We start from the raw sequence: 14,245 nt of genomic DNA on the forward strand, positions 1-14,245 counted from the left end.
GTTTGGAAGTAGTGTAGCACAGTGGTGAAGCGTTTGGGCCCGGCTTTACCATTTACTCGTTTATAACCTTCATGGACCTCATGGAGTAGTTCTGAGAGTACAGCGAGTTCGAAGCACAGTGCCAGTAATAGTAGACACTTGGTAAATGTTAACTGCTGTGTTTGGAGTTCTTCTTCCTCTTTCCTAATATTCTCTACTCTAATAGGAAAGAGACACGAAGCACTCATTCCAGATCATTATAAGAGTGATGAACAATTGGTGGTATGAGAGCCTGGATCAGGTTTATTTTGAGGTTTGGGCTCCGCTGAGATGATGCGACAGACACCTCTTTCTCAGTATCTCCTCTGCTTGGTCTCTGGAGTGACTTTGAAGAGGTTGAAGTTATGGCTGGCAGGATGCACTTGGTAACTTCCTTGGAGAAGTCCATGCATTGCTGTCCCTTGATACTTGACAGTTTTCACTTCTGCCTCCTGGACACTAGAAGCCATGTGGGCTCACACCCAAGTGTCCTGGTTTCGGAGGCTCCAGGGCCACTTGGCAGTCGTCCTGCTTCCGGGCCCAGCCTCGCCTCTCTGTAGCGGAGTGTTCAACTCGGACCCCACACACAGTCCTAGCCCCAGCCTCCGCGCAGGCGCCGCCAGGGCCACCCCTGCCGCCATGTTTCCCCCGCCCACGCGCTCCCCTCCCACCACTCTCCCTCCCCTCCCCAGCTGGGCTCCCTTATCCCCCACCCCCTGGTGAGGTCAGGCAGAGGCTCTGTCGCTGCGGCCGCTGCAGCTCAGCTCCTATTCCCAGGCAGCCTGGAACAGGGACTTTGGCAAATAACTGGAGCGGCGTTCGGGTTAGGGTAAGCGCTCTCTCTCTGCCTTGAAGACGGGGCGAAGTGGCCCGGGCGACCAGGGGGTGCGGCGGGGCGGGCGTCAGTGCCTCGCGGCAGTAGGGAACCCGGGCTCCGCTGCGCGACTCCCTCTTTGGCCCTCGGAGCGCAGCTGCCCGCGGTGGAGCGGCTGGGTGCAGGGGCTCGGCAGACAAGGTGAGGCAGGGTCCTGAAGTCACAGGGGCTCCACGAGCTTCCCCGCCTGCCTTCTGCACCCGCGTTGCGCGGCCAGGAGTTGGGAATCCGCGCGGGGAACTGCGAGGCGGGGACCCAGCTTCTCTCTTTGCCCACCCGGGTTTTCTCCCCCGTGCTGTCGCGCGCTCTTATCTCCGCACCTTTGCACTTGCAGGTCCCTCTGGCTCCACCAGAAGCTTGGGTACTTCTAGGATCCTAGTCAGAACTCAGTTTCTCTGGGCTTCTTTGTCATCCCTCCAGGATCGTCTCTGGTTTTCCCTATCGCTGCCCCGATCCTCTGGGGTTCCTCTGTCACCCTCAGCCTCACAGTCTCTTGTCCTCTAACAGTTTCTACTTTGTGCTTCCTATTCCATCCCGCTTCCAGAATCTTGAGAGACTCCGTGGCTGGCTCCCCAGTCAAGAACACTTAACTTAGTTCTAAATGTCTTCAGCTGTGAATGTCTTGGCTCTCCCCCCCACCCTTTAAAATCACAGTTGATGAATTATTTTCTTGGAGGCTTACAGGGTTTAAGCCTACCATTTACAGAAAAAAAGATAGGACAATTTCTGTATTAAATACCGTTTAATAAGCATCTGTTGAGGAACTTTAAGGTTTCTTTCTAGGTTTTAATAACATAGTCCAAAAACCAGTCACTTAAAATGTGTGTGTATGTTTGCGTGCAATGTTTGTGGCCCTAAACCTTCCTGGCACTGGAGCAGGCTGGACTAAAAGGTCTGGTGGGGTTTGTAAGCCTGCCTTCCTTTCTCCATCTGCAAATTAGGATGCTCATCATTTAAGTGGAGTTAGCGCTAGTCTCTCAAGTTAGCATAGGCTGGTTACTAAGCACATTGAATGGGCACTGAGAAGCCTTGGGCTTGAAAACTGCCTCTGTTGGGAGGATACCTGCCTTTTAAAGAGAAGCCACAGTTTTGTCTAGTGCATTTTAGAACCTCGGGGTTCTTTAAAAACAACCAAACACAACCCAACCCACTACTTTTAGCCATTTCACTTTGTTCCCATTCAGTTGCCATGTTGGTTCCTACACTGAGGTTCGTTTGCTCATGCTGTAATTAGTGTGAGGAAAATTGAATGGAGAAGCTGAACGTGGAGGCAGATACCAGTGAACGAGCACATGCTGACGTATGCAGCTGTGTTTTTAGAAATAGGTTTTAGCTAGTTCTCAAACTTGAAAACCGAGCAAAATGAGTTAAGCAGTTATGATATCATTTTATATCTAAAAATATTAGTTCCTTTAACCACAAATCCTTATTAATACCCTTACACTTACCAGTGATTGATTCATTCACTTAATGTGTGACCAGGCGCTGGCATTGACGACAGTTCACTAATTGGCAGCAGTCTCAGAAGAAAGCACGTTGCCAGTGAAGACGGTGACAACGTTTCCCTCTCCTGGTAGCACTTAGGTTTGGTAGCGAGGCAATGGGAAGAGTTTCTGCTGCAATAGCAAGTGAAGCATTTGTCGATAGACAAGAACTTCACATGCTCAGTATTTTTAAGCTGCCATTTTTATTAGCAAAATTTAAACTGTGTGGTGTGGTTCTGTCGGTTTTAGTCAGTGTTTTGAAGAAAGTGATTTTCACAAGAGCAGTAGAGGCTATTAGTGATCAGTTTAGTTAGGTACCTTGCCTGATACTTCCTTTTCCACTGAATTTCTAGAGTTCACTCTAGTTTCAGTAAAAAATAGATGATGATAGGAAAAGGGTACTCACCCTAGTCCGCCCACTGTTTTCATTTTTTTGCAACCTGTTTTTGATACATATATTTTACTTGTTTCCCTTTGAGATTATTATTATTAAGCCTAAACTTAGATTATCACTGATGTGACTTTCTAAATAAAAACTGATTTTTTTTTTGGCCTGGAAGATAAAGAAAAATAGTGGATGCAAGTTAGCCATAAGCATTTTTTCCTCTGCATTTTCAATATTTGACAGATTGTGTGATACACTTAGAGATTACCAAACTAGATATTTAGTTTTCCTTTAAAAAATTGAAAAGGGGTCTCACATGGCCCATGCTGGCCTCAGACTCGGTATGTAGTTGAGGGAGGATTATCTTCAATTTGTGATCTTCTGATCTTCAGCTACTCAGTGCTTGGATTACATACTACAGAACCAGCTCGGAGTGAAATGAATATTTCTGATGTTACTAAAGCTAACTTCATGTTCTGCTACTATTATAGCCTTTTTCTCTTTTCTTTTGTGCTGTATTTATTAATTTGATTTGCAGTACTAAAATGAGATTAACCTAAATATTCAAATTGTTTGATTTATGATGTTTGATATATCATTAAAACCTTTCTAGCATTTTGTTTATGGTGTAATTGTTAATTTCTGTAAAATAGTATAACAATTTGGCAGAAATCACATTTTAAAAAAGCATAGAAAGTATGTTAAAAAAGATGAACAGCCCTAAAGTGAACTTTTCAAAAGTAGAGAAAATGGTTTTCTTAGAGTTAGAGATATTTATAGCAATGGAGTTTTAAAGTATTACTAATTAATTTAATATTTCATGGTATAAAATCTGTTGAATGTCTCCTATGTGCCAAGGCTCTGTATAATAGGCACAGTGTAAAAACTGATATGTCAGAATCCTTATAGATTGCACCAAGATCAATAAATATAATACATAGAATACAGAAAACTAGAAAACACCTAGTTTCACAATGGTGGTGTATGGTGGTTAATGTTATTTGTCAACTTAATCTGGATTAAGAGCTATCTAGCTACTCAGTAAAACATCGTTTTGGGTGTGTCTGTGGGGGTGTTCCTGAGATTGGTGTATGAATCTGAGTGGACTAAGAAGGGAAGATCCGCCCCCGGTGTGGGCGTGCACCAGCCAATTGGCTGCGGGAGAACAGATGCAGGAGGCCTGTTGCTCTCTCCCACAGCTAAGAGAGTCTCTTTTTCCCCTGCTGCCTTGGACGTCGGAACTCCAGGCTTGTTGGCCTTTGGACCTAGGCTCCACTTTTAACCAGTGGCCCCTTAGGTTCTTAGGCTTTTGGCCTAAGAGAGTTTCACCGTTGGCTCCACCACCAGCGTTCCTGGGCATCCAGTTTTCAGAAAGACTGCTGTGGGACATCTCTGATTTTGTAAGTCAATTCCCGTAGTGTATCTCCCCTCTTAGATCTACGTGAATCTCCTATTTTCTGTGTCTCTCTCTGGAGAACTCCGGCAACTATAGAGCTTCTTAGAACTCTGGAACTATAGAGCTTCTTAGAGAAGAGGTGATATTTGAGCACAGCCCTAAAGAGAAAAGAGAATACTTTTAGGTTCTCAAGATCTGGGAACAAGCTGGGCCCGGTGGTACGGTGGTACGGGCCTTTAATCCCGCACTCTGGAGACCGCGGGAGGCCGATCGATCTCTGTGAGTTTGAAGCCACGCTGGTCTACAGAGTAAGCGAGTTCCGGGATAGCCAGAGCTACATTGTAAAGTCTTATCTCTGAAAAAAAAAAAATCAGGGAAAATTCAGACGTAGGAGCTATGAAGAACAGTAAACACAGTGTGGTGAGAGGTCTTAGTGTGCCGGACCAGAGAGTGTTAGAGATAATAGATATTTAGCATTTGGAAGTCTTCTGAAAATTTGAACTTGATTGTCGGAACAATGGGAAGCCATTAGGGAACCTGAAATTATTGGCCGAAAAAAAAAATTGAAACTTAAAACATGTTTTACAGAGCATTAAATTGAATGCCTGGCTCGGTCATTTATGTTAATACCCGAGAACGAAAACTTTGGTAAGTTGGCTAAATAGCTAAGGAGTCTGTTCTTCTACTCTGTTTAGATAAGGGACTAGGAAAATAGGACCTCTGGGGCCTGTTGAAAGCAGGCTGAGCAGTCCTCTTGCCGCTGGCAAATTGTTACCTGTGCTGCAAGGTAAGTTGTCAACAACTTGAAAAAATTGCAGGCTTCTCAGGCATGTTGGGGCACAGACCTTTAATTTCAGCACTTGGGAGGCAGAGGCAGGTGGGTCTCAGATTTCTAGGGCAAGGGCTCCTTGGGAGATGTTGTCGCAAGACAAGGCAAAACAGACCACATACCACCACCACAAACCCATCATTTAAGAACTTGTTTTTCTGACCCAAGCAGCTCATGGACTCTGGCCTGTCTGCTGGGGAACATGCCTGGGACCAAACTAGACCCTCGGAATGTTGGTGACAATTATGTGGATGGTTATGGGATGGGGGTGGGCTAGAGGAGGGGAGGGAAGGGAAACAGGTTGGTATGTAAAATGAAAAGAAAACCTTTTTAAAAAATAAATTTAAAAAAAGAATTTGTTTTTTAAGGACTGATGTGTTAATTTCTTACAAATGTGTTTCTTTTGGAAGGCTAGAAGTTCCTTTTGTGTACAAAAGAATCACTTAGGTTTTAGAAATGTCTTTTGGACTTTTAAGAGAGATTTGTTATTTCCTTTTAGCTTCTGTAATATTTTCATATTGCCATAGATTTATGCTTTGAGTTTAGGATTGTCTCAAGTGCTTGGTGCTTAAATTAAATTTTATTTCTCTGAGCCTTCAGTTGAAAGTCATCCTAGATTTGATGTTTTTTTTTTTTTGGTCTCTAATAGAAATATGCATGGATATTAACATCTTATAGGAGTCAATCCTGGTGTCGTGGGAGATTATTTCTTGTAAAATGACCTCTAGCACCTCCTGCAGGTTCAAATTCCAATGTCTTAACTGAGCAAGCACAGATCCTTCATGACTTGACTCTAGAGATTTTCCAACAGTTTTATTATTATTATTGTTATTATTTTTTTGAAAAATTCATTTATTTATTATGTATACAGTGTTCTGCTTGCAGGCCAGAAGAGGGCATCAGATCTCATTACAGATGGTTATGAGCCACCATGTGGTTGCTTCGCTGGGAATTGAACTCAGCACCTCTGGAGGAGTAGCCGGTGCTCTTAACCTCTGAGCCATCTCTCCAGCCTTTTGTTTGTTTGTTTGTTTGTTTGTTTGTTTTTTGGTTTTTCAAGACAGGGTTTCTCTGTGTAGTTTTGGTTCCTGTGTTGGATCTCGAGCTATAGACCGGGCTGGCCTCGAACTCATAGAGGTCCACCTGGCTCGGTCTCTCAAGTGCTAGGATTAAAGGCGTGCGCCACCGCCTGGCCAGTTTTATTATTCTCATACAAATTTCCATTGGTTTCACCTGGTTTTCTCAATATGAAACTTTTGTGTTTAACATTATTCCTGGTGCAGAGTAGATACACTATAGGAAGCCATTTTTAAAATTCTTTTTCTCTATCATTTCAAAGCTTAGTCCAATTCAAGGAACAATTTAAATATCAGGCCCTATTGTAGCATTTGCTATTGTAAACAGTCTCCTTCTTTTGAAGGTGAATAGTAGGAACAAACTTGCCCTATTGTGTCATCATTCAGCTTTTGTGGTACCTGGCTGCTGGCTCTGGGAAGGTGACCCGGACCTCTTCTAGCTTGCCTGTTGTTGATGTCCCATGCACCGACCCCATGCTATGTCCTTCCTAGTTACTTACTAATGAATAAATGCTGCCTTGTGAATGTTCTCCTGTTATGTTAATATACCGTATGATTTAATACTGCTTTGCCTTTTCCATAGCTCTCTGGTATTCCAAAGCAGTCTATGGGAGAGTTTATTTATGAAGCATAGTTGTTGAGAATATAAACACTGTAGCTAGGCAGCTGGGGTTCTGATTCTATCTAGGATACTTGTTAGCTGGGGGATGTGAAGGAGTAACATAAATAGACCCCAATTGCCTCATCATTAAAGTAAGAAAAACATTTAAAGTTTAAATGAATTGGCTAGACCCACAATTAATTTGAAAATTTCAGACTTCCAAAACTTGGAAAATTGATAATTTCATTTGGTAAGTTAGGTGACAAATCTCAAGTGGTAACAAAATATAACTTGAAAATATTAAAACTCCTCTTCTCCTTAGTGGTAGTCTTAATTTATATTTATTGTAGAATTAGTAATATGCTTATGGAATAGTGCCACAGACCCTAGTAGAGTATTACATAATATACAGTGATGCAAGTTATTGCCTGTCTGAAAGGCTGGCCATTTCTGAATTGGGATTGTATCTGGCACTGAGGTTTTTAGATAAGAGACTGTACACCTCCTCTCCTCACAGTAGTGCTTAAAGCAGGGCTTTGCACATATTAATAGTAAGCTGTTGCTGTGGGTGCTGGAGATTAGGGAGGTAAATAAATTACTTTATCTTCTCAGTACCCTGCTCATAATGGTTACCATGTAAATTGTTACCATATAAATACATGCTGATTTATTCACACAACTCTCAATAGAGAGGGTTGTCTGTCTGCTCCTTATATCAGAAGAAAGCAGATATAGCAGGGCCGCACGACTGAAACTAGCCCAAACCCTGCTCTGTCAGTACTGGTACTTGGTACTTGGTGCTCAGTCTGCCAGGGCCATATTTATAGAGTATTTTTGTGTTTCTTTTGCTATTTAAACTTCCTATGGTTTTTTTAATGACAAGAGAGCCTTTTGTGTGTGTGGGGGGGTCAGTTAACATGTTTTTATTTTGATTATTTACTTATTTTTGACATTTATTAAATTCATAATTTATATTAAGAATCTGTATTAAAAACAGAAGGAAAGTATCAGACAAATGAGACATAATCCCTAGCCTTTAGTAATTTCAGAACCATTCATAGTTACATAGGATCATGAATGTTCAGCATAATTTTTGATTTTTATCTTTAACTTTTAAATAATATTAAAAACATGCAAAAAGAAAGCCTAGGAGCCAACTATTAACTGACCTTAGTGTCCATTACATGAATTTCTTTAGTATTACAACCTTCTCTCATTACCTAATATCTTGGCAGCTTGACTATAAAAAACCTAGTTTTAAAGATTGTCCTTATCTATATTTGCCAATCATAATTGGCATATTTTATGTATCCTTTCACTTTTGTGATGCTGTCCAAAATTCTATGTCTCAGTGGATTTTTTTTCTGGAATGTTCTTTCAGTTAAGATAAAGCCCTTCAACCCATCTGCCAATTCCTATTCTTCTTTTTTTCAAGACAGGGTTTCTCTGTTTAGCCCTGGCTGTCCTGGAACTGACTCTCTAGCCCAGGCTGGCCTTGAACTCAGAGATCCTCTTGCCTCTGCCTCTCAAGGGCTGGGATTAAAGGTATGTACCACCATTACCTGGTACCCTATTATTCTTAGGTTTGGTCTTTTCCTGTATGTTTTGTGTCATGAATTTTTTTAGATTTAATGTTTTCTTTGACCGATGTATCAATTTCTTTTATTGTACCTTCTACACTTGAGATTCTCTCTTCTGTCTCTCATATTCTGTTGGTGATGCTTGTGTCTGTGTAGTTCTTGTTCACTTGCCTAGATTGTCCATTTCCAGAATTTCCTCAGTTTGTGTTTTCTTTATTGCTTCTATTTCTGTTTTCAGGTCTTGAACAGTTTTATTTGTTTCCTTCAATTATTTGTTTTTTTTTTTCTTGGCTTTCTTTAAGGGATTTATTCATTTCCTCCAATTTTTTGTTTCTTTCCCTCAACTTTTTTAAGGGATTTACTCATTTCCTCTTTAAGGACCTCAATTATCTTCATAAAGTTGTTTTTAAGATTTTTCTTATGCTTCAGTTGTGTTGGAATCTTCTGGGCTTGCTGTAGTAGAACAGCTGGGCTCTGGTGGGGACATACTGCCCTGGCTGTTGTCAATTGCCTTCTTACACTGGCATCTCAGCATCTGAGTTTGGGGTAATTATAGGTCTAGGTGCCGATTTCTGAGTTTGTCTGTGTTGGTTAGTGTTTTTTCCCTTGGTTTCTGTTTCTTCTCTGGTCTTCTGGCTAGAATGGCCCCATTCTGATAATTCATTCAACTAATATACATGAAATATATGTAATATATCCTAGGCATTACTCTAACCCAGTGGTTTTCAACGTGTGGGTTATGTATCATATCAGATATCCTACATATCAGATATTTACATTACAGTTCATAATAGTAGCAAAGTTACAGTTAAAAAGTTGCAACAAAATAGTTTTATAGTTGGGAGTTGCCATTACGTGAGACACTATATTAAAGGGTGAAAGCATTAGGAAGCCTGAGAACTATTGTAGTCTAACCTAAACATTGGAGTCTCTATCCATTGTTATTTCCACTACTCCAGGATCCCTCAGACTGGAGTGTATGTTCTGAATAAACAGAGTGGTAATGTGATAATGTACCCCTTGAGACAGAAAATAAATCAGTTTGTATTGTAAACCTCTTTTGAGACTTAATTTTTTATTTTATGTGTATGGCTGTTTTGCCTGCATGTATGTTTATGTGCCACCTTAGTGCCTGGTGCCTATGAAGGCCAGAAGAGGGCATTGGGGAAGCCAGGAGAAGCCACTGAATCCCCTGTAATTCAAGGTACAGGTGGTTGTGAGCTGCCATGTGGATGCTGGGAATTGAACCTGGGTCCTCTGGCAGAGTATTCTGTGCTCTTAACCACTGGGCCATTTCTCTAGCCACAGTTTATATTTCATGAAGCATCTATTTCATGTGAATGTTCAGGAGAACATTAACTGTTTTTTAATTTACAATATTTCCTAGTAAGCTTCTCCATGGACAGTTGTAACTCTGGGATGACCCCCCAAAGGTTATTGAGGCCACATTATATTGCCAGAATCTGTTCTTGTAGTTAAGCACTCATGTGTTCCCTTAAATTTCCATCATGACCTGTGGAAAAGGTCATTGGTGTTTTTCTCTGTTGCCCAAGTTCCTTTAATTCAAGGGGACACACTGTTTGCTCAGTAATGGTCACAACGTTTCGAATTCCCAACATTGGTTGGTAAGAGCTAGACTGACAGTGAGGGATTTGCCAAGGAACTAGTATCTTCAGAAGAGAGATTAGACAGATTATTAGAGATTATTATACAGTGACCATGAATTTAAACTGCACAGTTGATGGGTCAGAGCTTTGCCCTGTTATGTGGACACTTGCTGAATTGAGGCTCTCTTTGCTAAGTTTAAATCGTCTTTTGTTTACAACACATTAAACATACAGTGTGTTAATTGCCGACTACTGGAATATTTGATGCTAGATCAAAGTTAAGGAAAGCCTTAACTTTGATTTTAACAGTTTTCTATAATTTCAGATGGTTTTGGAAATAGGACAACAGTGCCTGGTATAGTGCAATAGTTTCATTTGCTACAAATGAGATTTGAAAAAAAAAAAAAACAAGTGAAAAGGGGGTTGAGAGTAAATGGGGCAAGTCACACACTAAATCTTTCAACTGTTGTTCATCATTGCTGTCCCACTTTCATTGTTTCCTCATGCCAGATGCAGTTCCTGGGACCTGCCATTGTGGTGTTGTGTTAGTGCTGAAAGACTGTAAGCACATGGGCATGGAGGTGGGCAGTGATTAAGGCAAAGCCTTTGCAGGCTTTGCAGTCTCTGAGGGAGGTGCTTTACATTCTCTTCAGTAAGAGGGCAGTAAGAGGGGGTAGGCAAATTGTAGTACTTTACAGAAGGAAACTTTAGTAAAGAATAGTTAGTTCATTTGGAGTGTTTACTGTTTTTTTAAAGGTTTATTTATTTATTATGTATACAGCTACTGCATGTAGGCCTGCAGGCCATAAGAGGGTACTGTATCTCATTACAGATGGTTGTGAGCCACCATGTGGTTGCTGGGAATTGAACTCAGGACCTCTGGAAGAGCAGTCAGTGCCCTTAACTTCTGAGCCATCTCTCCAGCCTGAGTGTTTACTGTTCTACTTATGGTTATTACTAAATGGGAAGACAGTAGAGCTTAATGGCTGAAGAGCTTAGGCCCTAAAATCACATAATTGTATTGTGGTTTGGGGTAAAATGTTTCATGTCTCTGAATCTTATTTTTCTCATGTAGAGTATCTGACTTATTTGAAGTATTAAATAAGAAATGCAATCCAGGTGGTGGTGGCACACACCTTTAGTTTCAGCACTCAGGAGGCAGAGGCAAGCAGATCTCTCTGAGTTCAAGGCCAGCCTGGTCTACAGAGCGAGTTCCAGGACAGCCAGGGCTACACAGAGAAACCCTGTCTCAAAAAACCAAAAGGAAAAATGCACACAAAGCACTCAGCACAGCTCACACAACACAGTGCATAGAGCTACTCTTTTATTTGGTTTGTTTTTATATTTTTAAGACAGTTTTTTACTCTGCAGTATATACCGACTTGAAATTCTTGCTATAGTCCTTCTGTACTTGAACTCTTGAATGCTGTAGTTATTATAGACATGCATCACCATGCCTGTCTAGCTATACTTAGTGTTAACTCTTTTCCTAGATTAGTGGCTGAATTAGTTGAAAACATGGCCAAACGCAGATGCATTGCCATTCATACATGGAAGAGAAATGTGAGAGATTTTATGTGTCTTTTGTGTTAATCCTAGCTAAAATACCATTTTAACGTATTTACAATAACATTTTTCTGACAGGAAGTTCATGGTAAGTGTATGACACTTTAAGTATGTGTCACTTTTTACTTTTTTATGATTAGTTGTCATCACTCTGGTGTTCGGCAGTTTTGAAATTGCAAAATAGTGGTTTTCATTATGATATTTTTATACATGTATATTATTGTATTGTATTCATATTTGTCTTCTGTTCCCCTCTCTTACCTATTCTCCCCTTTCTTGCTGGTTTCCTTCCTTTTCCCAAATAGTACCTACTTTTGTTTTTATGATATAGTAAATCTAAGTCTCATATGTGAGACAGAACATGTGACATTTATTTTCTTCCCCAATTACTTTCTTGTTCTCTCTTCCCTTCCTTTGGAATACTCCATTTCCTTTTACAACCCTTTTACTTGTGTGTGTGTGTGTGTATGTGTGTGTGTGTGTGTGTGTGTGTGTGTGTGTGTGTGTGTGTGTGTGCTTTCACATAAGAGAATGAATGAGAAATTTTGTCTGGCTTGTGGTTTATTTGAATTGATTTCTGTGTATGCTTGTTGTCTGTACATGGAAGTATGCGCATGTGTGTATGTGGGTGCCTACAGAGACCAGAAGAGTGTCTAGGCTCCTGGAGCTGGATTTACAGGAAGTTCTGACTCCTCCAATTTGGGTGCTAGGAATGGAACTCCAGTCCTTTGGAAGAGCAGCAAATGCTTTTAACCACAAAGCAATCTTTCCAGCTCTCATGGCTTGTTTCACTTAAGATGGTCACCTCTAGTTTCATCTATTTTTCTTATAAGTTCCTTCTTTATGGTTGAATAAAACTCCATTGTGTATATATACTAACATTTTTTCTTTAAAAAATATCTTAAGTGTGTGTGTGTGTGTGATGCATCCTGGAGTTACAGGTGTTAGTGAGCCACCAAATATGAATTCCGGGAAATGAACTTGGATCCTCTGCAAGAGAGGTATGTGTTCTTAGCCACTGAGCCATCTTTTCAGCTCCCAGTCACCCCCGTTTTGGACTCAATTTTTATTGGCATGGCATATATTTATTGTATATAGTTATGCACATGTCCTAGGATTTATTTCCACCACTGCAAAATGATTTTGGAAAAGTTAGTTTTATTATGCTCTTAGAGAAGTAGTTTAAATGTTTAAAAAGATAATGCCTTGTATCATAGGTCATCTTTTCTTTCTATTTAGAATAGTTTATTGATACTGCAAGGGGTCAGTGGGCTGGGCACTAGATAAAATACTACCCATAACAGAGCATTTTTCTTTTGAAGTACAGTTAATTATCCTTATTTTATATATCCCTGTGGAATATATATAGTGAGTATGAGTAGCTTGCTACGAGGTACAGCTAGGAGTTGAATATCTTTCATTTCTAACCCAAAGTTAATGCACTAATGATATAAGAAACTCTTTAGTGTTGTGGGATATTTGTACACTGTGTGAAGATGTATTGCTGTGATTATTGTAACAAATAGCTAAAAGGCCAAAGCTAGGCAGGAGGTATAGGCAGGATTTCGGGGAGAGGAAGGAAGAGGAAGAGGGATCTAGGCATGTGGGAGATGCCAGGAGACATGAAGAGGAAATAGGAGGTGAAAGATGGAAAGAGTGGTGGTGACCTGTGATAGAACATAGATTAATATAAAGGGGCTATGATATAAGAGCTAGTTGGGACAAGCCTAAGCTAACAGCCAAACTTTCATAATTAATAAGAAGTCTCTGTGTAGTTATCTTTCACTAGCTCTAGTCTCTTAATTAATGAAGTGAAACTAAAAGAACAATAGTAGAAATACCAGCCACCATTCTATTCCTGTCAACTTCCTTATACAATTTGGTAATTTATTAAAATGAGTTTTGGGTAGAGTAAGAAACTCTCCAAGTGCCTCTTGGCATCATTCAGGTGCAATATCCATTTAAACACCAATGAACAGCATTTGTTTAACAATGATTTGTAGAGCACTAGGGCAGATACAATGCTTCCACTGTCTGGACATAGCTTACAGGTTAACCAGGGACTGAGAACATGAAATAATTCGACATCAGCCAATGCTAATGACAGTGTAAATCACTGAATTGTTCTAATATGCATCATGAGCCTGACATTATTCCAAGTACTTTCTATACATTTACACACTTAATTTAAACCAAAACAGAGTAATGAGAGGGACTGTAGTCCCCTTTTATAGATGGAGAAACTGATGTATTACGAAGTTTAGATAAATTTCCCAAAAGTATCATATCTAATAAATAGAATAGTTAGGAATACAATCCATGCTGTCTACTGTTAAGCCACATTTTCTTTCTATTTATGAAAGAGGACACATGGAGTGGGATATCTAAAAAAGCACATAAGAAATTATATTTTGGAAAAAAAAGCTGAAGGATGATCAGAGGAAAATGATGGCAAGAATTTTTATTTTATTTATTTATTTTTAGTATTTTTTTCATTTATTTTTACATCCCAATCACAGTTTCCCCTCTTTCCTCTCCTCCTGTTCCCCTCTACCCCCACACCTCGCCTCTACACCCTATCCACTCCTCCTCTGTCTCCATTTAGAAAGGGGCAGACCTCCCATGGGCTTAAACAAACCATGGCATACATCAAGTTGAGGCAGGACCAAGCTCCTCCCACTGTATCAAGGCTGGGTGAGGCAACCCAGCATGGGGAATAGATTCCCAAAAGCCAGCTTAAGCGCCAGGGACAGGTCCTGATTCCATTGCTAGGCGCCCCATAAACAGACTAAGCTACACAGCTATCACGCACATGCAGAGGGCCTAGGT

The 14,245-nt window shown here is 40.5% G+C and overlaps 1 protein-coding gene across 4 annotated transcripts in view; it reads left to right on the forward strand.

Annotated features, from left to right (window-relative positions):
• The first annotated feature begins 574 nt into the window (after positions 1-574).
• Klhl13 (kelch like family member 13) overlaps positions 575-14,245 on the forward strand; it is a 153,920-nt gene continuing 140,249 nt past the window's right edge. The window contains exon 1 of one of the 4 annotated variants that reach the window (XM_015986478.3): positions 575-847. The gene's annotated coding sequence lies outside the window, so the exon portion shown is untranslated. Of the gene's footprint in view, positions 848-3,960; positions 4,162-14,245 lie in introns of those variants that run through there. The other 3 variants (XM_015986481.3, XM_076562538.1, XM_076562542.1) reach the window with 3 other exon arrangements.

Source organism: Peromyscus maniculatus, chromosome X (assembly GCF_049852395.1).
Source record: "Peromyscus maniculatus bairdii isolate BWxNUB_F1_BW_parent chromosome X, HU_Pman_BW_mat_3.1, whole genome shotgun sequence".
Lineage (NCBI taxonomy): Eukaryota > Metazoa > Chordata > Mammalia > Rodentia > Cricetidae > Peromyscus > Peromyscus maniculatus.